The 25,301-nt window shown below is 45.5% G+C and overlaps 1 long non-coding RNA gene across 1 annotated transcript; it reads right to left on the bottom strand.

Moving 5' to 3' along the window:
* LOC119707751 lies at positions 1-20,724 on the bottom strand. The gene is made up of 2 exons (XR_005258841.1): positions 20,589-20,724; positions 1-514 (listed from the first exon to the last, which is right to left on the bottom strand). It is a non-coding gene; the product is annotated as an uncharacterized LOC119707751 (long non-coding RNA).
* Between the last annotated feature and the right edge of the window lie 4,577 nt (positions 20,725-25,301).

Genomic DNA, 25,301 nt, shown 5'->3' with positions numbered 1-25,301 from the left:
AATAATCAACATGAGTATTATTTTATTCAGCAGTAACCTTTATGTTCTGTGTTAAATGACAATGAAACCAGTGGAACACAATTCTTCCCCAGAGTAATGGTACTGGGCATTTCTTTCATCTCTAAAGAGGTTTCTTAATATCCTGCAATCCTAAAAATGCTATTTTTCCTCCACTTCAGGTCAGATTTAATAACAGTAACAGGAGATAAATTGATTGGGCTCAGCCAAGCTTTCAGCAGCCCTGTGGATGGTAGGCAGGGATCTGTTCCCTCCCAGGAGAAGCAGCAGCAGAAGGCAGCAGGGGCATTGCTGTGATGCCCTCAGGGAACCCAGTCCTTCTCTCTAGGGACATAGTCCTTTTCATGGCACTCCTCACTTCTCTTCTAGAGGGTCTTCCACTTGGCCCAGTCTGTTCTGCATGTATGGGTGGGAAGGCCAGGAGTCCTCCTTGGCCCTGGGAATAAGGGTGGCGAGGAAGCGACGAAGCCATGTGACGTCTTTGGCACAGCCAACACTGAAAAACATAGGGCTGCTTTGAGAAGAAGAGTCCCAAAGTGCTTCACAGAAGGAGCTCTCTTCTGCAGGGGCAGCTCACTAGTACTGCTCATACTTCCACGGCAGCAATAGTTACGTGAGGAAAAGTGTTAGGCAGGTGCCAAGGCAGAGGCAACTTTCCCCTTTTGCCCACACCTCCGTGTGCCCCATTTCATGGGTGCCTGGCAGCGGTGCACCAGAGGCTAATAAAAAACGCCGTCCCTGGGCCCACAGGGAATTAATGAACAACTCCACGACCATTCATGAGTAACATTATAACCCAGCAGGGAACAGTTTCCTAAGCCAGGGAGCTCCAGGTGACTCCTTCCACAGCAGCGCCCGGGTTAATGGCGCACGGCGCCAGCCGCCCCATCCCGTCCCTGGGCAGCAACTGACCTGGCCCTGCTTTTAAGCTGCCACATATGCAGTGACACACGGCGCCTCAAGCGATTAAATTGTGAGGGCTGCCCTTCCCTGCTCGGTGTTATTGACAGACCCATCAGGGGCAGTGATGCATCGGCACCTGCTCAGCCCCAGCGGGCCAGCACAGGACAGGGCGGCTGCCAAGCCACCATGTTTGGCAGAGAGGCCTTGCGCCCTCCCATCGACCCGCCGGGCCTCGGCGTTATCGACCGCTCCAATTTGCAGGAATTTATGGTATTGATGTGGGGCTGATTAACATTTTGTGCCACAGCAGTTCAATACAGGCTGGTAACAGCTTTTAATGATTAATTGACTTTTATGATTCCGCCTGGGCTCTGTCAAGCCGGCTGTGAATGGCGGGCACGCGCCTCCACAGCCACTCTCTCCGGTGGCACCGGGCAGTGATTGAGTGCCTGGGAAATTAGTGTCCTTGCTGTCTCATTTTATGAAAGATAAATGCTATGACATTTAATGTAGACCTTAATTTAGAACAGAACTAAACAGATCATTTTGCAATTTAATCATAAACAGGTAAATATCAAAATTGTTTAGCATTTCATGAGTCAGGCAGACAGGCAGCAGAGGTAAAGTGAAGTGGGCAGCAGTGGAATTGCAGAGGTAAGGTGAGGTAAGGTAATGAGACTTGGAGCCAGAGGTGTTTTAATAGTGGCAGCAGCATAAATTAGATGGAATATCACATCCACCATTCAGGTATGGTCTGCCCATATGGTGATCTTGTTCGCTCTTTCATCCTTTAATCTCATCCACTGCTCCCACTCTAGCTGTAAGGTGAGGGCTTCTGACACATGACATGATACATGGAAAAAAAATGTCACCTACTGTTAATTTGTTACCTAAAACAAACATAATCATTATGGAAAAATTGCAAAGGAAAACAGAATTTTATTATACCCCATAACAACTGAAAAAAAGATTGTCTGGAAGGCTGTGTGCTGTCAACTCCTACCTTCCTGTGTTCATATTTATAGCCTATTCCTTTGCATTCGTGTTAATTAAAAAGATTGTAAGTTTCTTTTTAAATAACTGTCTAAACAAAATGTCATATTATGCGTGTTTATACATACAAAAGCTAAAATGGCATATTTTGATCCTCTTTGAAATTTTATTCTCTATCTTCTCCTCAACCCATCACCCCCTCAATTTGGTACAATTTTCAGAGGAAATGAAGCTGCAATGGGTCGGATTCTTAAATCATTTTGACCCCCTTCAAAAGAGCTGGGGAGCTGCTGAATCTCCCCATTCAAGGATTCCCTTGGCACTAGGGAGTTCCTAGCTCATACAAAGCTGACAGAGCCAATTCCTATGCCATCTGTTCCTACAGAAACCATTTAAAAGAGCCCAGTGGAGGCAGACCAGGGGTGCAGTTGAGGTATTTTCCTCTCCCTTTTCAAGACCCTCATGAAGGCAGTAGCTAACCTGTTACAGTACAACATGAACCCCAGGAATAAAAAGCTAAAATGAGCTCTCTAGCTATTCCTCTAAGCTTTATCCAGTACAATTTCCCAGGGATAATCCAAGAAGCCACGCAAAACAGACCAGCTCCAAGGGCTCTTCTCTTTAAACCTGAATCACTTTCTGGGAGTCAAGAAGCAATCAGACAGAGGTAAATTGCAAAACTGATTGGGCTGTAACATCTGAGGAAAGGGGGAAAAGGGGAAGGGGGACAAATGTCTGGACAAAGCTGTGCACGTCCACCTCTTTACCCTGATCAGCAGAAAATCTCATCTAATAGCAGTCCTCAGCCAGCTGTGTGATACCTGGAAGGGGGTACTTAGCTCTTGAATCAAAATTCACTGTGCTGAGCAAGACCCTTAAAGCTCTGTGTACACTGTCTGTTTGCCTATGGATTTGTCCTGATGAGCTTTGTGACTCTCCTGACGCTGTGATCCAAATGGCACGTACTCTGGCAGGTTTCTGTGCTTGAAGGCACCAACAATTATCTGAGAGGTAGTAAAGGATGGCTTTTTAAATCACTTCTCAACTGGTGCCATTTGTCACTCTGTCAGGAGGAGCATGTCCTTCTTCACCATCAGGCAGGCTGGTGAGGAAGCAGGGTCCTGCCTTCCCTGGAGTGAAACAGGAACAGAGTAAACCTATCTCAGCAAGAGGTGGTGACTATGTGCTGAGGGGGAGTCCTGATGTGCTGTTTCTTTGTGGCTTTTTTAATACAACCATTCAGACATTTGCTTCTGTCTCTCAGCCCAAGCTTCTGAGCAACCGGCACATTTGGAGTGTGACAGCATACCACACCATGTGTGGGACAAACCAACGTGCCTTGCAGTGTCCCAGAATCCAGCATTGTTGCCTCAAGGAAGAGAAAGAAGACCAGGTCCCCAGGGCTTTTCAAGCTACAAGAGGGGAGGGGAAGAAGTAAACCATGTCCAAGGGCCATAGTTAGATGCTGCTATCATCGCTGTGGGGATGACTGCTGATCCTTGGAGGAGCAGCAGGTTGCTTGATGCATACTGACCTCTCACTTTGTGTCATCACAGAGCCTGGCTTTCAAGGACATAGGACACAGGTTAAATGGCTATTATAATAGCCCATTTTAACGTGGGCAAAGGTCAGTCTAAGCCACTGCTCACATTTTGCTTGTGATATCAGCTGGCCCTCAACAGAATTCAAGTGGGTCCACACAAGCTGCCCACACAGGATCTCCACTGACCCAACAGTTTGAAGATCCAGCCTAGGGAGTGGCATTCTGGCTTTAAATATCAGCAGTGAGTAAATTCCCAGTTTAGGTCACAGGCACAGGCTAAGGTATAGGCAACATGCAAGTAGAAAAAGTTTAAATTCCCTTGACACTGACTGGCGAAATCTAGCACTTAAAAAGTAACCATTTGAAGATGGGCACAGTGAGACCTCTGTCTGCCCCTGTGGGTGCCCATAGAGCTCCAGTTTTGGACCTAAGGTCACAAGACTAATCTCTAGGATGGTAATGCCATATATTCATTTGGCCAGGATTACAGATGGAGCAGGCATGTCTGTCTATACTCACCAATACAAATATACCCTAAGCATGGGCACAGCAAGCTAAGTATGTCACTGAAGCCAAAAGAAATCCCAGTGAGGGGAGTTTTGCCCCACATCAGAGCTGCAGTTAAATGTGCCTTTGAATCTCAGGTTCTGAACCAAGCTGTACTGTGTTTAGCTATTTTACTTGCACATTTGAAGGCAGGTGGCTTGTTTCTTTCCTCCTTTGAGATGAGGTTCACAGTGATACCACTCTTAGCTAATAACCAGTTGAATATGAGCCCCAGAAGTGGGACTCAAGCGCTATCTCAGCAGACTGTACAATAATGCAGAGATAGCAGGTTCATCAGAAGGATATAGGTAATAATGGGAATAGTGAAGAGAGAGTGCGTCTGTTTTCTCTGCTATCTGGGTAACCACGCAGCAGAAAGCACAGATCATAGAGCCAGAGGCAGCAGAAAGGAGTGCCATGAGTGGTGCAGGTAATAAGTATTCCCACTGAGAATGAGAAGATCTGAACCCTGAAGTTTGGCCCTCCTTATCTACACGCAATGTTAAAACAGTGCCTCGCCTTTGCTCTATTTAGCTCTGCAACTATAGACTCCTTGACTGCACTGCTGCTCACTTCAGAGCAAAGTAGGATGTGGTCCTCTTCTCTGCTACCTCCTCTTTCCCAGTGAGAGTCTCCTTAAAGGACCTTCAAAATCAAGAGAACTGAAAACTTTTGTTTCCCAAAGCATTCAAGCTGCCAGGCGATTGCACAAAGAGCACACAGCGGTTGTCATGTTGGAAAAGAAGTGGCTGAGAATGCTGAGACCCAGAGTATATGAGACTGTGCTGACATGGTCTTTTGCAGATGGAGGTGAGCCTGTTTTGTCTTTTTTCCAAGCCAGATGGGTAACTGCTTTACTGTAAGCTGATCCTGAGTAACGGAACTACACCTCTTCATATTCAAAAGCTTCTAGTTAGCACTGTGTGCCCCAAAAAACAAGCACAAGGGCTCTCAGCTGCTGCCAAAACCCGGAATAGTCCTATGGTATGGTCCTGTGGACCTCTGGGGCAAACCCTGTTGGTTCTGACCCAACAGAGTATGAGGTAGGGAGGCCCAGCTTGTGGAAGGAAATAGGAATGGTTTAACTATGTAACCCCGTAGCAGGGCCAGTTCAAAATGTAAAACAAATAGGCTGTTGCTTTTTCTGCCACATGTTGCAAAAAAACCAAAAAAACCCAACCCCAACCCAAAGCAAACAAAAACACGACACCACTACTTTGCTTCAGACAGAGACCAGGAAAGTGAGGCAGAAGCCTGTGTCTTGGGGCAGCAATTAGTGCCTCACATTCTTTATTTCTCTGGCAAGACCGAGAGTCTTGTTCTCCTGAATCCTTAGCACCCACTCCAGAATTTGTTGTTCCTTTCACTGTACCTTAACACTTTCTGCTACATAGGAAAGCAGGCCCCCTACTCCTCTACCTGCAGGAGGGTTACCCACTCCTTTTTACTTGAGCTGGCTGTCAGTGGGAGTGGCTGGACACATACAGTAGAACTGTACTGGGCACCTAAGGAAGTAACACTCAGCAACATACGTGCCTTGGAGACGCCTAATTCAGATTGGCAGGATTTTCTGTGTGAACTTCAGTATGTACCTACATTTTGCATAAGTTGTATTTTAGGTATGTAAGGGACTGTTTGGGATTGTGCTCAGGTTCATCTTATGGTGCCTTGAAGTTCTACCCACTTACCTGCAAAAAGGAGGGTGAGGGATGCAAGGAAGAGGGGAGTATTCTGTGTTGTTTGAATAGCACAGCAGAACAAGAATCAGAGAAAGAGACAAACTGTGTGGAAAAAATTTCAGCCCCACTGAAGTGGGGTCAAAAATTCCACAGACTTCAACAACTTTCTATACTATGGCTGCATGTGCTTGTGTCTCACTGCAGACCACTTTCAATGACACAGTTTTAATAAGTTGTTTGACTACTGCAAAGGGTGAAATGTGACCTTCACCTTTTTTATTAGGGTGCTACTCTGACTAGCATGTAACATTTCTTTACATCAGACCTGCATCAGGTAATACAGGAAGAGCATTGTACTATCAACAAAGTTTTTCTCTCACAATATAGAATGACTGGCATTTAATTTCTTCCTTTGCTATTCTGTCATGTTCCTCTCTGTTGTATTGAATATTGGTCCATACGTACACTGGGTTCAGCGAAGATTCCCATATTCAGCCTCACTTTCGTTTAGGTGCATGCCCAAGGATACTGGAGAAGAAGTGTGGTGGACAGTATCTATAATTACAGCTCAGATATTTATCCATTCAAAAATAAAACAATAAAATTTTGAGCAAAAATAATATTCAGTATTTTTACAAGAGAGTCTATTGTTTTTCTGCAGTCACATACCAGCCATTACTCAACAAAATTCCACACATTATCTTTCTCATGAGTTCAGAGGGCACTTACCAAGTGAAATTTCCACCTGTAGGCACTGATTTAGTCTTCTTTTTATGATTCCTCTTCCAGATTTATAAGAGAATTTAATTAGGCTTCTTATAGATTTCTTTGGCAATTTTTGAATATATATATCTATCTCCTTCTTGATTACGATCCCCTTTAACTCACTGGATGTCCCAAATTATAAGCTTTGCATGGAATCAGTTGCCTTTGGCTATGTTTGGTATTATGTTACCTTCTGTTCAGTTAACGGTGTGGAGATAGACCATAAGCACTGGAAAAACCTCAAAGCTCTTTTCTGCTGTTTTGAAATTGAGAAAGCAGAAACATAATTGCTTTTGTTGGATCACAATCCTGAATAGCAAAAGACTTTTTAAACATCTGCCCTTCTTTTGATTGGCTTTACGTCTTCTCTCTTTTTTGTCTACTGTTCATTATTCTGCATTTTATTCACTAATGAAAAATTCTATCCATGACAATATTTTCATATGCTGTAAGATGACTGTGATTCAATGCATTTAATCTGATCTGGCCCTACAGAAATCCTTAACAGAATGTGACAATATATGTTAATTCTGTGAGGTTTGTATTTCCTTCTTGCTTGTGTAATATCTGATCTGTCCTGCCTACAATCTCAGGGCAATCTCCTGCAACTCTGACTTTTAGCAGAGCCAGAGTCTAACTCCCAGCACGTATTTGCAACACCTATTGAAGTCAAACAGCACCGTGTAGCTATATGGAAAGTAAATCTTGCTTTCTTTGTCATTGAAGCCCTGCTCCCATGCAGATCTGTGACAAATCAACACTGACTTTCATTCTGCCAAGATCAGGTGTCAGAATTAGTACATTTTACATGGGATTCTCTCTGATGGGAGAACTTGCATGTGTTTCCAGGTGCTGATCTCCTGCTCGCTCTTTATCACTAATCGAATGACTTGATATGTCTCTCTCCTTTCTTACTTTTTTAATACCACTGTCAAATACCTATCATGACATTACTATGCATTCCTAGGGAAATGTAGCAGCCAGAAATAATGCTGATCCCTGAGTGGATTGGAATAATCCATTCATTCTGCAGGGAATAGCTACCTTATTCAATACTAATATTGAAATTAAGAAATCACATTCGGTCTTTTAACATGGGAAGACAATACAAATAATTGAGGAATTTCCTAATGAGTCTGTTATTAAAACAGTATCTAGAGGTAACCTGAGCACTCAGACAACTGAAATGTGTCCTTTTCTTTTTTTTCTGGTTTGAGCATAATTCCTGGCATCAATACCACAAGTATTTTCAGTGCTACCTGGGAATAAGAGGAAATGAAGGCAGGAGACTTTTGAAAAATCACTTCTGATTTTGCTCATTTAAGACCTACTTATTTCAAAAGAAATGAGGGCCAAACTTCCAAGTGCCAATAGTCCCCTGTTGGATCCAGATTTTCAGAAAGATTCCATTCTCATTTACACTTCTCAATAGAGCATTTTTCCACAAGCGCTCAGCAGCCAGCAATTCTTTCTGGCCAGGAAGCCATTGAGAAGCTGGCCTTTTTCTTTTTTTTTTTTTTTCTTTTTCTCTTTTTTTTTTTTACCCTTCTGTGCCTAAAAGGGAATGGGGAGCTCTTTTGTGAATAAGGTTCTTCAGACAAGTTAGGCTTGATGAGCCTGGCTCTGAGGGAAGAAGTGAAGTACAACTTTCCTCTCTGAAGCCTCCAGAGGCTGTGGGCGCTAGGAAGACCCAGTCTACTGTTGGGCAGAGATAGTTCTGAGAGAGCTAGCTTGGAGACTGGAAGCAATGGAGAAACACCCATAATTCCTCCTGGAGCTTTGCAGTATGCGAGGGAACAAGTATTTCCATGAATACCAGAATTATTCCGGAAACCTAGTTTCCAATGGAGTTAGTGTTTCATGGCTGACTGACATTTTAAATGAATTATACTATTGCTGCACTGTGAATTCTGCCCTTATCAGACACCGGAGAATCCGTAGGGGAGAGAAGCCTGGGCTGTGGAGTGGATTCCCTTATATCTAATAAGGTATAAGCTCTGACTGAAGCTTTCCTTCACATACATCCATTCTCTTTCCCAGGTGGATTCTCTCTGTGTCAAACGAGAACCAACCGTGGGCTGCAGCCTTTCCATCAGTAGAAAAACTCTTCAGCTTTCTGTATTCGCAAAAACTTACCAACTTGATTATCTCTGGAACCTCTGCCTTTCTGTCAGGTTCAGCTACAATTACCCAATGGGTACAAAAGTTTTTAGACAACTGTGTGTGCACACGCACATGCACACACAGAGCAATTATATGAGCTGTGCTTCCTCATGGAGCCAGGCTAAAAACACCCACTGATAAACTCCAAATGACTGAAGTCTGCTGTGTCTCTGAGTGAGTTGGGCAGGCTGTAATAAAGGGCTGAGTGGAAAGAGAAATAAATTATTCTGTGTCTCCTGTCCTGTATGGCAATCAGGCACGTCTCCCTCCTCTGCTAGCCATAGGGTCTCCCCATCAGTCGGCACCGCTGCTCAGCCCCTTTGGCACGGAGTGCGCTGTGGGGGCAGTCAGGGGGGCTGGAAGTGTTCCTGGCTGGTCTGCCAGTGTGAAGGATTGGCAGTGTTTCTTGCAGTTTCCTTTCCCATGAGCAACTAGCAGCAATCAAATACAATCTAGCCGTTATTATTTGCCGTTAGTTTCTTTGATTGTGATTTGGAAATACGTTGCTAAGGAAAGCAAAAACCGTGGTTAACTGATTGATAGAAAATAGGAGTCATAGAAAACATCTGGAGAGCCAGATGAGTACGAGTCATTGTTTAGTTTAATACCCTTATAATATTTGCTGCAAACAGCCAAGCTGAAGGGTGGATTCTTCATCATTTTTATTATGTGCTTATTCCAAAATATTAGTGAATGGGCTTTGGCAGCAATGTTTGATTCGTGCCCTTTTGCCCAGATATTACCATGTCTTGGCTTCCTGAGGCTGTGTAAGGCCAAATTATCAGAACATAATATTAAAATATAAGAATGGTCATAATGGATAATACCAACATCCCTCTATACTCTTGCTTCTGATGGTGACAAATAGCAGACGTTTTGGAAAAATTACAAAGGCAAAATATGCAGCTATTATTCTCCAACACACTCTTGTGTCTTCTAGCGATTAGCAACTAGAGAACAAGCTGAGCCAGAAGTGGTATCTTTGTAGTTAAGATGGATGGATGCATGGATGGATTTTTTTTTTTTTTTTCTGCTTGGTTACTCCTCCTCGGCCGTTAAAGGTAAAAATAGGTAGGTTACATTCTGCCTAGGAAAAAATGCTGAGGGAAATCCTGCAGCTGGAAACTTTTGGAGCCATAGGAATTAAACTTCATCAAGCTGCAGTGACGTGTCTAAGCTAAAGTAGGAGAGAGTCAACCTCTCTGAACTTCTGATCTTTGCCCTTCAGCTTTTGGTGAGCTGAGGAAAACAGGGTGGGGGGAATGGGGTGGGGGCTGGGGGTTGAAGCTGACTGCAGGTGTCCAGAGCATCCCTTCAGGTGGGCTGGAAGAGACAAGACCAGCACAGCACCTGGCTGACCATACAGCCCTTCAGCTGCAGCCCTGGGAGCCAACACCCTGGTTGGAACATGCTCTTCAAATCCCTTTGAGCAGAGTAGTCTCTGAGTAGACAGAGATAGTTGACTGAAATGTGGTTAATGGCCAACATACTTCAAGTCTTTACAGGTCCGTTCCCATGCTGATCACAATTATTCAACAGCTGTGATTTACATGTGTTGTGGATTATTCTAAGAACCCTCTGTGGGCCCAGGAAGACAGAAAAATATTAGCACATTTCTGATTTTACAGATACTGAGACTTAAAATCACTTTTCTGAAGTTCAGAGTGAACTGGTAACTAGACCAGATATAGAAACTACTCATTCCTAAGACTCTGTTTTCAATGGCTAGCCAGCACTTCCTTTCACTTAATTTACTGTTAAACCTAGAGGCATAACTCAGAGATCCATATACCAAGGGAATTGTTTCCTCACAGAACTCTATTCAGTATTTATAGCATGTGCTTAATATGGTGTTCATATATAAAATTACATTGTTTTGACTCTTTAGATGGTATTTTAACTAACAGGAATTGTTGCATTACCAAAAAAAAAAACAAAACTGAAGAGGAAAGGGAAAAGGGAAAAGGGAAAAGGGAAAAGGGAAAAGGGAAAAGGGAAAGGGAAAGGGAAAGGAAAGGAAAGGAAAGGAAAGGAAAGGAAAGGAAAGGAAAGGAAAGGAAAGGAAAGGAAAGGAAAGGAAAGGAAAGGAAAGGAAAGGAAAGGAAAGGAAAGGAAAGGAAAGGAAAGGAAAGGAAAGGAAAGGAAAGGAAAGGAAAGGAAAGGAAAACCTGGAATGTGTTTTGTCCTCCACAAGTCAAGTGACTACCTTGCTTCTTCAGGTTCCCTTACAATTACGTGTGTTGTTTCCTTGACTGTTTGCCCTTGTTGTGAAGCCACTCATATTCTAAGTAGTTTTTTAAACAGTCTAACATGAGCAAAATATTAGCTTGTCAGAAGTGGTTGCTAAGCTTGTTGAGCCTGTGTCTCAGGAATGCTGATATCTGAGGAAGTTCTGTGAGCAGAGAACATCCATGAGGGCATCCACTGCATCATTTTTTAATTCTCTGGGGGCTATTTCTGCCCTTTCTCACATCACATTCATTTCTAACCAAAACTGATGTGGTTCTAAAGCCACCCCTGAAGAATCACCCTCCAAGGAGATGGAGTAGTCCCTGCCTTCTGCTATTCCATTAGGTCTTGTCTATTACCTATGAAAGGGTTTTCCAGCAAACCTTCACTAATATAACGCCAACAGAACCACTTCAGTGGAACTGTTTTGATGAACAGAATAATAAACCAGCAAAAGGACTTTTTTTTTCCCTGATATTTTTCTGCCCACCTCAGGCAATTGTTTTCATGCTTCTGACAGACAAAGCAAGGATGGCAAAACTTTCTGTGTAGACAAGAAATCCTGAGGGGTGTGGAACAGAATATTCACTGCTGGTCGTGGTTGCTGCTCAGTTGTCTCTCTGGGCTGCCTTATTGCGTGAGGGAGTTTACTTTCAGAACTGGAGATTAATGGAGATTTTGGGTTGATGCCATTATATTTTTTAATTTTGCCTTCTTAATGTGGCTTATTTAAAGAGAGCACTAGGGTTTCGCACTGACTGGTAGTATAGGAAATAAAAACAAGGCCAAAAATAAGAGTGCTTTAAGAAAGATCAACAGATAGCCAAAGGACTGGAAATGTTTGACCATTGGGATGTATTTATTGAAAGAAGACCCGTTTTGAAGGACAGACTCTGCCTAAGCAACTGTGGAAACAGCCTTCTGGAAGCAAGTCTGGCAGAACTGATAAGCAGAGCTTTGAACTGAGAAAGGAAGGGTACAGAGTCAAAGACTTGAATAATCTCCACACACGCATAGGGCACCAGAGGAGAAAGTATAGGTACACAAGGGTATGCTGAAGGATAAAGAAATTTAAGTGATCAGAATGGCAGGAAATAAGAATAAAGAAAGTGCAAACTGTGAAGAGAACTGCTTCCAAGGGGGCAATACAGTGAGTGTCAGGTTCAGCTCTTGACAAAACTGTGTTTATGGGGTAGAAATATTTTTAACAATATATGTACCAAAAAAGGGAAGAGCATAAACTAAGCTGTCAGGGCTCTAGATGGGACAGGTACACACTCAGAACAGAACAGAATAGCAATCACAGCTGGAACACTTGACTCCAAGCCCATGCATTATTCAGAAAAGCAGAGGTAAAGGTGAAGGTGGTGGCAGAGAACTGTGCATTAATGATATGAAACACTGCAAAGAAGTATGCATAGAAATGATAGCATACAAAAATCAGAATTTATTCCAGTTAAAATCATCTTGGGGAAAGCTGGTAAAGGAGAGTATTTGCACAGTGCAAGCCCCCTGATTTTGCTCCGGTTGTGTGTAAAGGCATAAAGGCATCAGTGATGCCATTAGAGAGGCAAATTCTATTGAGTTTGTATCATGCAGGGAAATTTTTGCCTCCCCAAATGTGGATCAAGAACAACCACCACTGAAAATTACAGACTCCAGATATTTATGGATGTAATAGTCAACAAATGTCTCAAAATTCTCACAGAGCTATTAAAAAGTAATGCTGGTTGAGACTTGGTTTTGGTAACTGATAACTGCAGCAAAAAAAAGAAAAAGGACTTTGGTTCAAGTGATCAGGGGCTGACACTTCCTAATTAAATGGAACAAGTAAATGACTCTGCTAATAAGATTTTGCATTTCAAAAGGACAGGGTTTGGTAAACTTTTGGAATCGATTATTAAAGTCAGATGGATTGCAGAGTGTAGGCAATAAAATGTGAGGGGCCTGGAGTTTCTACAGGTCTGAGCAACTAAAATTTTTGGGAATCTGTGTACCAGACAAAAGAGAAAGCCTGGCTGTGTAACCACTTCAAGAGATGTTCTAATACATTAGGTTATGTCTTTTAAAAGAAAGACCAGGTCTTAGGCAAGGAATGGACTTAAATGTGACAGGAAAGATCACCCCAAAGTCTTCCTAAGCTTTCTTGGATAATATCCTACACAGGGGGAGCAGTGTAGTACTCTTCACTTGTGTTTCACTACAGGGTTTGGCACAGCAGTGCAGAAGATGTTATTTGTTAGCTGGAGCTCTGCAGAAAACCTGTGTGTGTAAAAGGATCTGGCTCATAGCATACAGACACTACTGAAAAAAATCATCACAAGACTGGACAGAAGCAATTAGGAAGGCACATCAAACTAACTGTAGGGACAAATCTTGTTTCATATTTTCATAAACTATCATGACACTGGTACTGACTTCTAAATTTTTAAAGATGCAGCATTTAGAGGTATCATTAATCGAATTAAAAGCATGTCAGGACTCTGAAAACCTGTAAAGATTAAACAAAAACTGTAAATGCAAAGTTACTACTAGCAGTACAACTTCCCCTAGGTGCTCCAAGCTTATAAATAAACACAAGTACCTGGCCATGCTATGTGAAGTAATTCTTATGCTACAGTATGACCCAGACATGACAACAGGCAACTAAAATCCAGTGAGACAGATATCAGAAAATGTTAATGCTTTAGCAGAAAACCTGAAGAGATCTTGTGTGCAGCTCTGAGCACCCATGCTCAGGAAAGCTTGATTTCAGCTGTGCAGAATCATGACTACAATAAAGTTACAGGCTTGATCCCTGTGCAGATGGATCCCTGTACTTAAGAGTAGGATCCAATGATCCTTGTAGGTCTCTTCCAACTCAGGATATTCTGTGAATGACATAACTTAGAATCATAGGATCATCAGAGAATATCCTGAGTTGGAAGGTTCCCACAAGGATCACCGAAGTCCAACTCCTGACCCTGCACAGAACAATCCCAAGATCCACACCATGTGCCTCAGAATGTTGTCCCTTGAACACTGTCAGGCTTGATGATGTGACCACTCCCCTGAGGAGCCTGTTCCAGTGCCCAGCCACCTTCTGGGTGAAAAATCTTTCCTTAATATCCACCTTGACGGGTAGGAAACAAGAAGAGGCCTAAATAACTTGGCTTGTTAAGTTGGAAAAAAGAAATTAAAAAAGAAATTAAAAAAAAAAAAAGAGAAGAAGAAAGATACAAGCCAACCACAAGACATCAACAAAAGCAGAAAAATATTTTCTAGCTGTTAAAGTCATCAGTTGAAAGCAAATCTATGTGTTTGAGGCAAGAAAAGATCTTGCTAGTCCAAGTTAGTCTTGTGGGCTCAACCATGGCTGAATATCTGAGGGAGAGATTAAAGGGAGAGATTTCTATAATGAAAGAAGACTGCAGATCTCTTTCAGTGTTTAATAAATCTTTTCTCAGCTTTTTAGTTCCAAACTATTGCTAGTTTGCCAAACACTAACTGAAAGACACAAACCTTGAAAAAAACTTTTCCTTTCAATTTGGAGCCATATTCTGAAGCTTGAGTCAAATAAGAGGAAGAATGTGGGTTTTCATGGAAAATTTAAAACATCTTTCTCAGGCTTGTCTGACTACTCAGCTGAACTTTGCTATCTGAAATATTCAGACTGGCTATGTCCTACATAGAGAAAAAGCCCCATTCACTACCTACCTGCTATTCAAACATCATCAAAAATGAAAATAAAGTTGTCTAGGATATTTGCCTATTTCCATTTCATGTGTGTACGGTGCTACTCTTTGCCAGTTGGAAGCTAAACCTACTTGCAGAGCTAAAGACTTGCTCTTCTTGCAAGAGGCTATAGGAAATTACCCATTGGCTTTGCTGGGATCATATATATGGAGTCCTTACAGATGAGCAAGCAGGTATTCTCTGCCCACAGGGTCCATCTGTTTCTGCTGTTTCTCCAGAGAGGTCCTTGGAGTGACTTTTTCAATAATAGTAACAGCTCCCCTCCTCTTTCCCCCAGATATGTGATTCTGAAGGTGCTTGGTTATGCTTCTGCCACTGCTAGCCAGCCATTCCCTGTGTCATGCCCTGCTCTTGAGGTTCACCTCTCTGGTCTCCACCATGACTCTGAGAATTTTCTTGGTTCCAGCCCAGTGCTGCAGACTGACTCAGTCTGATGCCTTCCCGAGTTAAATGTGACTGATCCCACCACCACCACCTGGCTCCAGCTGATGCAGGAGCCCTTGGAGTGGAACACACACAAAATGCTTTGGTGGATATATGTTTCTTCTACCACTTCCCAGTCCAGCATCTCCCTTGCCTTCATACCTCCTGCTTGATGGGGTCTCACTAACTGGAAAGTGAGAGAAAAAATTGAGTTTATCATGGTGTACATTTAACTCTACACAAGTTCCGTGTGCCAGGCATGGGTAAAGGGTTATATTTCAACCTATTGAATCCACATGAAGAGGTGTTCCTACATTAATTTCTGCCTGGTTTCGGTTTGGGTTTTGGAAGTCTTTGTTTTGTTTATTACCTGGCTCCTAGATCCACGTTTTTATGCAGAAAATGTTTGAACAAAAGAGAGGGTTCAATTTACCATGAAAAAACTGTAAGACCTGCTTCGAAGAATTGCTCCAGTCTGGTTTGGAAATAAAGGGTAAAAAAATAAATATGCATTTCAGTTGGCATCACTGTAAATTGAGCAAATGCGCTACAGGCTGGGTCATTTTTCCTGAACCTGTCTGAGAGATATCATTTGTTATGGGCAAAACACAATGACACTCAGGAATAACAGCACATCTTGACTAGTCCTGAACCCTGAGCCAGGGCTGAATGCAGCACATCCTTATTGGCACTGCCTACAGATAGGTAGAACAGGACCCATCTACGCTAACTTCAGCCATCTGCTCAGGTACGCTCTAAGCTGCCTGCCTGTCTGCCTGCTGTAATTGACTGAGCCGAGCAGGCAACTTCAAAAGGTGACTCATCCTCCCTTTAGTAGGTGCCTAAGCTAGCTGGCACGAATTGCCCTCTGCCTTTCTCCTCTGAATGCAGAGGGAGCGAAGACTTGGCCTACACACTAACTAGTATATGGCTAAAGTTAGTGAAGATAAATCCCATCTGCAGTTAGTGCTGGATCTGATAACTCAACTGCTAAAGCTCCATTTGAACTGCAGGCATTGCTTTTAGAAATAGGTATCATGAACTTATTGGTATCAGATGTTGTCCATAAATGGGCAGTTCTAAAGGGAGGCCAGGGTGGGGGGAGGGATAGTAACTCCTTGATTGTGAAATTACATGATCACTAAATGAATATGATTCTTCAGCAGGCTGTTTTTAATGTTGGGGTTGTGTTTCTAATGAAGGAAAACATGTTGTATCACTGATCCATATCACAGTCCTCATGCTGTCTGCTATCAAGAGAAAGCAAGCTCTAAACTCAAGATCTATCAGATTTTTATTCATACCTGCAGAAATAAAACCATAAGGTTGTTCTTTCTTAAAATCAAAATAGTCTCTGTGCAGTGTATCTGATTCAAACCATATTGCTAGCAAGGTGGAACCTTGAAAACATTAAGATTTTTCTATGGTAAAAGTTAAAGATTAGAGGGCCCTGAGGAAACAGAACACATGGGCCAAAAGTTTTAAACCCAAATATTAAAGATAGTCAGCCAAGTCAAAACATTGGCATCTACATGAAGGGATTGTGAATTACAGTGGGACTGAGCACCCGCTGAGTCTACTTATTCCCTAGCACTTCTGAAAACTACTCCAATTTTAATTAAATAACTTCATGTGGATGAAGTTGCTTCAATTTTGTACAAAGGAATATTTATGCTCCTTGCTTTACTAGAAGAACCCCAAAAGGGTTTGACCCCTTGTATTTCTGCACCAGAATGGGAAGAACTATGAGAGAAGCCTTTGGTTCTGACAGAGGGGTTTTTTTTCAGTTGAATCAGAACTAACCCCTCAGAAAGCAAAACAAAACAAAGCAAACAAACAAACAAACAAACAAATGAAACCACCAAAAAACAGAGGCCCATCACATAAGTCACCAATGACTGATCAAAAGGACTTTGGAGAAACAGAAACCTGCCACCATAGCTTCAGAAAACTTGAACTCAAAAGCTTATGATGGGCTCAGCCCCATCAGTTGCACAGTGAAAGATACCTCTGATTGCCACGGCGTCTGCCTCTTCACAATCCTGCCTGTGGCCCTCCTGGGGCTGACCTGGGAAATGCGTTGTGTTAAATTAGCTCAAGGAACTGTTCTCATTTTTGAAGTATGAGAAAATTCACAACACTGAAGTAATTTAGAAACCAAAGCTTGACTCCTTTGAGTAATAGGGGAAACCCCAAAGATTATACAGTAAGAGAAAATAGGTGTCATATTTTAGGTTGAATTACAATCTTTATAGCCCATCCCAACAGACACAAATTAATATCTGCTACTGTAGAGCTCAAAGCAGGTCTCCAACACCAATATCAGGAAGACCTTTCCTAAGCTAGAAGTTGTGACAGCAAAATGTGCCATGTGCATTTCTTCTGGATTTGCAGTCCTTGTGAGGTAGCTGTTCTTCCATTACTGTTCATGTAGAAGTGGAGGAAAAAACTTTTACTTTCTTAGTTTAAAAAACTTTCTCAGCTGAAACCAGTAATTGTTATTTCTCAATATAACCACAGTTCTGGGCTTCTCTGCTGTTCCTGTCCTTTGCTGAACAGTATGGCTTTGGATAAGGCACAAAAGATTTGTCTGTACACACCTGCTCAATTCACAGTACAGTGAGCCCGTGATGCCAAACACAACATCAAGGATGCCAGTCTTAGCAAAAGGCACTTGAAATTCAAATACTGAGACAACTAACTTTTAGGACATGTAAACCCTTCAGTGGAACTAGCCATAAACCTCAATAGCCTAACTCTTCCTAGGTGGCTAATGAACTGGAGTGTCTCATTTTTCATGCCTACTCTGGGACATCCTAGCCTGACTATTAGGCTGTATATTGCCCATAAAGTCAAAAATGCATTTTCCTTTCAGCATAGGTGGAAATTGCCCTTCCTCGCAATCACTGAAGAAGAGGAGCATTCCCACAGTCAGGAATGAAAATCTATTCCTGTCTGTTGCTATACACATTATCTTTTCTTGCCGATAAAACCAGTTCAACAACGGTATGCTATTTCATTTTTTTCATGTGAAGTTCAGTTTTTATTTATAAGCCTTATTTTGATACTGGAATAAACTTGTGCTATTTTTAATTGCTGGTGCTCATAGGGTGTCAGAAAATTACATGGGACAGGAGTTACAGATCACACTTTCACCTCTGAAAATGCAAACCCCAATAAAATTTGACCAAGCAGCAGAGTATTGATCAAGCAGTCGTTACTGTTGCTTGATTGTCTGGTTTATGTGGCACAGCACAATTAGAACAGATAAAGTTCTGGTCACCTTTCATTTAAAATTCCTTCTACTGCGTAGGAAGTTTTTGCTCCATGCAATAAACCAGAAAAGAGCACCTAAAATGTTGGTTTCTGGCTATCTGTGGACTTCAGAGTTGAATTTTAAGGTCTAGATTTTTCAAAACAATTAGTTGTTCCTCTGTTAAGAAGGCATTGGCAATGGAGGAGGATGAAACAAATTTCCAAACCATGCAGGTGACAGCAAAGGCGTTTCAGATGTTACACCAAAATAAAGAGAGAGTTAGAATCTGAATATTTTAGTATGGGCTTCAAGACTGAGATCTTGAATATACAACAAAAAATTTAGACTGGTAACTCTAATTTAAGCCTTTATTTCCCCATTGGTGTCTGGAGGAAGTCAAAATCTCATGCAGGACTTGGTAGCCTAAACCCTCTCTTTTTGGTCTGGGCCTTAGTGATGGCGATTCAGAGTCCATCAATGTCAGTGATGCTCAGGTACCTAATTGCCAAAATCACTTGGGCAAATTTAGCCTGGCCATCTAAGTCTCATAGGATTTGCCACACAGAGAAGTGGCATCCAAAGTCATTGGACAACCTGGGATGAAAATATAAATACAGTTTGAATGGCTCATGCAAATACAGTTGTCGCTAGCCAAATGCTACAGTACCATTTCATGACTTGAGGTATGGACAGAAAAATTTCTATGCTTCTTTGGTACTCCCTGCCAACATGCATGTTCAGAAGACCTAAGTAAACACAATAAAATTGGTACGTGCGTTTGAAGACTTAGCTCGCATTCTGTAGCTGTAAAAGAAATGCAGAAGCAGAAATAAGGAAAACTTCAAACCTAAAGAAAAACTTACATCCTGTTCAGCAGAAATACCTGCATTCTCTAATTCTAACTTGAAGCTTTGGAGGTAGCAAGACCTGAAGTGAGGCAGGCGCCTGTAGAGACTGGATGTGAGCTTAAATTAGCTCAAATATTGTGGAGAGTCTCTTTTTCTTTTTGCTGCTCATGCTGCTTAGGCCTGGGGTGCACAGTCTCCTAATCTAGGCTACTAATGCAGTGACTTAACAGAACTGGGGTGACCAAGTCAGATGCCTCCCATCTGGATGTGGACAGAGGCATGGCTGAAGTGTCCCGTCAAAAGAGCAGTATCATAATTTAATCGTAAAAATTAGCATATGCTCAAAAATTTTGGAAACAAAAAAACTTCCCGGGATACTAAAGGTATTAAAGCAGCAGAATGTGGGCCCTGTTCACTTGTAAGACACAGCAGCTGGCTGGGCCCCTCCCTGACCTCCCTGCAAAGGGAAAGAAGTCAAACGTGCTGGGCTAAGAGGTCCTCTCCTTCCATCCTCAACTCTGTCAGACTCTGCTGGAATTTATTCATTCCTCCTCCCTAAAAAAAATAGCGGTAGCTCTTCCAGCTCTTCGCAGCCGCAACGACATAAAACCGCAGGAGCTGGGGGAAGCTGCTGGAGGATTACCCCCGGCCAGGTTACAAAGCCCCTTTCGGGCCGGTCCCACGCACAGGATGTGCGGCGTTCCTCATGCGGGGCGGCTCCTCGCTGCCGAGAGCGCTGCCCAGCGCAGCCGCGCTCCCCCTGCGCCGGGCGGCGCGGAGCGCCCGGCCCCCTCCTCCCGTTAGATGGCGCTACAGACTTGACAACCGCGTGTGCGGAGGCGCGGGGGGAAAGAATCGCAGCGCTAATAAAAGAAATAACCCTCGTATTGTTCGAAACTCGGGGAGTCGGCCCCGCGGTGGGCCTGAGGGAAGCGGCGCCCAGTGTCGGGAAAGGATGCCCCTTTCCCGCGGGAAACGCCCGGGGCTGCCGGCGGCCCCGCGGCGGCTGCCGGGGCTTGGCCCTCGGGAACCACCGGGGCAAAGTTGGGGGCAAGTGGGAGAGCGGAGCCGTCCTTCCTACCGGGAGAACATCCTGTCAGGAACGGGGAGGAGGCGCCGGCCGGTTTCCAGCCGGGGAGCTGAGCCAAACCCACGGGTAGTCTCTCATCCCTCCCCTGCATTACTTCTCCTTTCCAGAAAGCTGCTCGAGCAATGTCCACAGCCCGCTTGGGTTCTGATAGCTGTGTGTTTGATCAGTCTCACTTTTCCTCCCCAACACTTTTTTTCTTGTTTGGGGTCCCGCGTTTCCCCTCGGTGGAGAACCGCGCAAGTTTTAGGGCAGCCGGTCAGTGGCTGCCACGGGGGTCCGCCGGAGCGAGGCTGCCCTAGGTGCGTGGCTCTGTCCCTCGCCCATCCCGGCCAAGGACAGGAGGGATAGGACCGTGTATGAAACTGCTCGTCCCCAGCTCACTAAGTCCATGACTTACGAGTCTACGCTTCTCCGCCCGGTCCCCAGCCGAAAGGCGGCTGGTTGTCCCCAGCCCCGCCGCTGAGCGTGCAGGCGATCACCTTAAGAAGGGTTTAGGGCTGTCCCGGCGCAAAGGCCACCGCCGCGCCCTCCTCCCGTGCCTGCCATAGGGCTGTGAACTTTCCGGTGGGGTAAGTTCTCCTTTAAGAAAGCGAACTGTTCCTTATGCATATTTAAGGCTGTTTGTCTGCAGTGCCCAGCTGACACGGGTCTGGAGGCTCACACGCAGGACGCAAGCTCTGGAGGAGTAAATCATCCCCACTTTAAAACCACCCTCTGCCAGGGCTCCAGTTGGGAACTCCTTGCATTGCTCTAAACACATGTAAGTAATGGAGTGGGGGAGGGGGGATGGGGGGGATGCTGGGGAGACGGAAGGGAGAGACTGAGCCTATTTAGAGAGATGAGTAGGATATTTAGGTAATTGCCATCACCAACATCCCCCCCCCCACCTCGAATCCCACTCCCCCCATAAAAAAAAGAAAAAAACCCCTTGTCCTTGGATTTAAAAAAACAATTCAAAATTATTATTATTATTATTATTATTATTATTATTATTATTATTATTATTATTATTATTATTATTATTATTATTATTCTCCCAGCCTAGGGGCTCCTGCCCCTCTCAGGATGCCTGGATCCCTAAGATCAGTGAGGTTCCCAGACTTCCTCCCTCTTTTTGTCCTGCACGAGAGCGCTTTGCTGGGCGCGCAAGTGTGCGTGTGAGGAGCGGAGAGCAGCGCCCGGAGGGTAAGTGGACCCCTTGCTTCAGCCGGGGGGGCAGGAGGAGACCTCTCACGTCACCCGCGGATCAGAAGACTCCTCCGTCGCGCCGGGGGTGGGATCCCGGGCAGTCTCTTCAGCCTACAGAGAGCGGGGGGAGCCTTCCGGGGATGCGAGCGCCTCGGAAAAGCCCCCTCCACAGCTAGGCACCCCGCCACCTCCGCGCGTGTGTACTCCTGTACGTGTGCGCGAAACGCCAAAGCGCATGTGAAGGTCAGGCTTGTGAGCTTCCACTGCAGCTCAGATGGGAAGGAGCAACTTTCAGTGCTCTGCTCTTAGTGGTTTCCTGCCTTTTAAAGTGAACTTGTTCGAGTGTGTTATTCAAAATGTGGTTCAGTAGTTATGCCTTCAAATTAAGTTGCTTCTCGGTCCTCATCGAGAAAAGCAGACATGTGTCCTCAATTGTATAGTATATATATAAAAAAATCTACTAGGTACTTTATGATTCCATCTGGAGAAATTAAAAGCCCAGAGCTGTAATGTTTATTCTTACATAGTTTACAAAAAAAGGGGGAAATGTGTGAGACACATGTCTCCAAATATAACCAAAGTGCTTCCCTTCTGGTTAAAAAGTTGCATGCAAATGTTTTCATTTTAACACTCCCTGCCACCTGTACTTCTCAGGGAAACTTTTCTTGGCGTTAGTGACGAAGCACCAATAGTACTTATTAATGAATTAATTATTATTATGGCTGCTGAATTGACTTAAAGTGCTTTGGAGGCGAAACTGATCCATGTTAATCAGTTACAATTAATTGTGTTTCAGCTGCTGTGTCAAACACAGTTTCAAAGACGAAGGCGAGAAGGCTGTGCATGGGGTGTAGGCAAAGGGGTGATCCGGAGACTCTTCCCTGCCCCCTTGGTCAGAGATCTCCTCTTGGATTGCAGAAACCAGCCTAAAGTTGTCCCGGTGCCCGCGTCAGGTCACACAAAGGTGCGAGGGGCGACTTAGGTGACAAACTCCTCTTTCTCCTACCAAAAGCTGCAAAGATTAAGAGAGTCTAGGATTTAGGAGTGCAGTCCCGCAGGGAGATTTCCCTCAGGAGTTCGCCTGACGGGGAGGGCAGCGGGCGTGGGCTTTGCTGTGCCGTCTCTGCTTGGCCACTTTGGTCAGGGCTTTTGTGTTGGCGGCGCAGACAGGGAGGCAGCGGTGGGCAGCGAGGCCGAAGGGATCCACAGAGTCCTCTCGCGGGGGGGCGACTGCATCCCGCGTCCAGGAGCATCTGGGGAGAGGGAAGCGGGGGAAGAGGAGAAAATAGCTCCCCGAGGGGACAAGCGACAGCTGGGCCGGGCTCTGTGAATGCCAGGGAGGCCAGAGGGACGGCCGCAGGGCCGAGGGCAGGAAAAGCCGGGTCGCGCACACAGGCAGCCAGGACGCCGAGGGGAGGGCTATTCTCTGCCGTGCCGCTTCCCGGCCGCCCCGCCGCCGGCGGGACCTGGGTGCTGGAGGTGTCGGACGGGCTCGGCGGGAAACGCTGGGGACGAGCAAGGCCAGGGAGAGGCGTTGAGACAACCGGGCAGAGCCTGGTACGGCTCCCAGGGTCGACGTGCCGAGGGGAGGCCCGAGGGCCGGCGCTTGGGCAGCGGGTCACAGGGCGGCCCGTGCGCGCCCGGAGCGGCGGCTGCGGGGGAGCATCGCCTCCGAGAGGCGCGGAACGCGAAAGCCGAGCGGGCACTGGCTCAGGTGGACCGGGCGATGCTTGGGGTCGACCTGGCTGGGCCGGGGGCCGCGCACCGGCTGCCCGCACCCCCGGTGGGAACTGGTGGCGGGGAGGGGCTGGAGACAAACTTGCCGTCTTTTGCCAGGGATTTTCCGCAATGATAACGACCCCTCTTCACAAAAGTTAAGGGCGGGAGAGAGGGAGAACTGGAGGTTTTCCCCGGGCTGGGCGCCCCACCCTTGCCCTGCCTGCCCCTTGGCCTCCGGCCGCCGCGGGGGGTGAGCCCGTCCCGGGCGGCACCAGGCATCATCAAGTACTGCTTGTCCTTAGAGATTTACACTTCGCAAAAGTAAAGCTTTCCCCCGCCTCAGCCTTCAATGTGATTTTTTTTTTTTTTTTAATGTCAGTCCGCAGAAAGGCAATTGGGAAACTCTATTCCCTCCCATCCTCTCTGGAATTATGTTGCTGGGATTTTTTTGCGGTCTGATTTTTTTTTTTTTCCTTCTCTCACTCCAGCTCTTTCTCAAAGACTCCCCCCTTCCTCCCTCTCTCTCTTTTTTTTTTTTTTTTTTTTTAATTCCCCTTCAGCATCCCATTGACTCTACTCAGCTTTTGCTTAAGATGAGCAAGGGAAAAAACAAACCACTCCTCCCTGTATGTGCAAACGGACCTTTCTTGGAGAAAAGTAAAACAAACAAAACCCCTTTTACCTACAATAGAAGACAGCGTACAAAATTATGCACAACCGTCCCCCCACCCACCCCCCCGCCCCGTCCTATATCGAATGCAGCTGAAATTAATTGAAAATTGTGGGAAGAGATGCGTTCTCCACGTGTGAACGTAACATCTAAGGTCGGTCGAGTAGACGGGACACCTCGTTCCTGGTCATCGCGGGTGGAATGTTCTTTCCAGCTGGGATAGGTGGTGTTACAGGTCTCGTAGAGGTACAGGATGCAAATCTTCGGTTTTCGTATATCGCAAAAGCAGGCTTCGTTGGACGAAACACCAATATTAACCAACTTTCTCCCTCTCCCTCACTAGTTTTATTTATTTTCCTTGGATGCGGGACCGAGGTGGTAAAAACCAAACAAAAGCACTTGCGTTTGTTTCGGCACTTTGTCGTCGGGGCAGCACCCGCATTAGATTATTGCCGGGGGATTTATTTGCATGCAGCTGCAAACCCACAACCCGGCTGCTGACCGCTGCGCATAAAGGGCTGCCGGGGCCGGCCCCTGCCCGGCCGCCGCGGCTCCCGGTGGGAACACGGCCCGGGGGCCGGGGGTGGGGGGAGGATTTGGGAGTGGGTTTGCTCCCGACACGGCCCGGGGGGATGGTCACAGAGCCGACAGCAGCAGGGTCCCCAGCGCAGCCAGAGGCTGCAGGTGCGGGGGATGGGGGGGAGGCGGGGGCGGCGCCGGCCCGCAGCCCCCCTCCCCGCCACCCGGCTCGCCCCAAAGGCAGCCGCAGCTCCCACTGGCCTTGCTCACAAGCACATCCGAGAAAAGCTTTTCCTAATGCCTATGTCCCGGGAAAAAAAAAAAAAAAAAAAAAAAAAAAAAAAAAGGACCGGTGGCTGATCCTCGGGACTTCTCAGGGCTATTTTCAGTGCTTTGAAATTCGTAGTAATGTTGATGCTCTTTTTGCCCCCTCTTCTCCCCTTTCTTCGGCCCAGTAGCGTTTGGCAGAGTTTGACGAGGGAGCTATTAACCTTTGAAGCAAGGGCTTTAGGTTCAAACTACCTCCTTCGCAACCCGCTGTATGCCTCTCCCCTCCCCACACAGAGGCACGATGAGAGGATAGATTTGGCTGTATGGGATCCATGTAAATGTCTCTTCAGGCCTCCCTCTACCTCGGGCTACGCTACCAAGTCTCCTTCCTCTTGTCCCGGAGAACCCGGTGACGGCGCAGGGTTCCTGGAGCTTGAACTGGTTCCCCTCCGAGCACAGCGGGAGCAAAACCTGCCTCCGAAGCGGGGCCGGCTCGGGGACGAGGCCCACGGCAGCGCTGCCGTGGTCTGGCCCGTCTCTCCCTCCGTGAGGGGAAAGAAGGGGTCAAACCAGCCATCCACAAACTTCGAGGGACTTCTGCCCGTTCCTCCGCTCCGACGGCCTGCATGGGACTGTAGGAGAAGGGGAAGAAAAACTGAGTTCTGGGAACTTAATTATTTGTCAGAGAAAAAAATGTTCCCACTCCATGCAGGCTCCTTCGACTGGGCGTGAGCGGGAGAGGCC

This window comes from Motacilla alba, chromosome 1 (assembly GCF_015832195.1).
Source record: "Motacilla alba alba isolate MOTALB_02 chromosome 1, Motacilla_alba_V1.0_pri, whole genome shotgun sequence".
NCBI lineage: Eukaryota > Metazoa > Chordata > Aves > Passeriformes > Motacillidae > Motacilla > Motacilla alba.
This window is presented reverse-complemented; position numbering and strand designations above follow the sequence as displayed.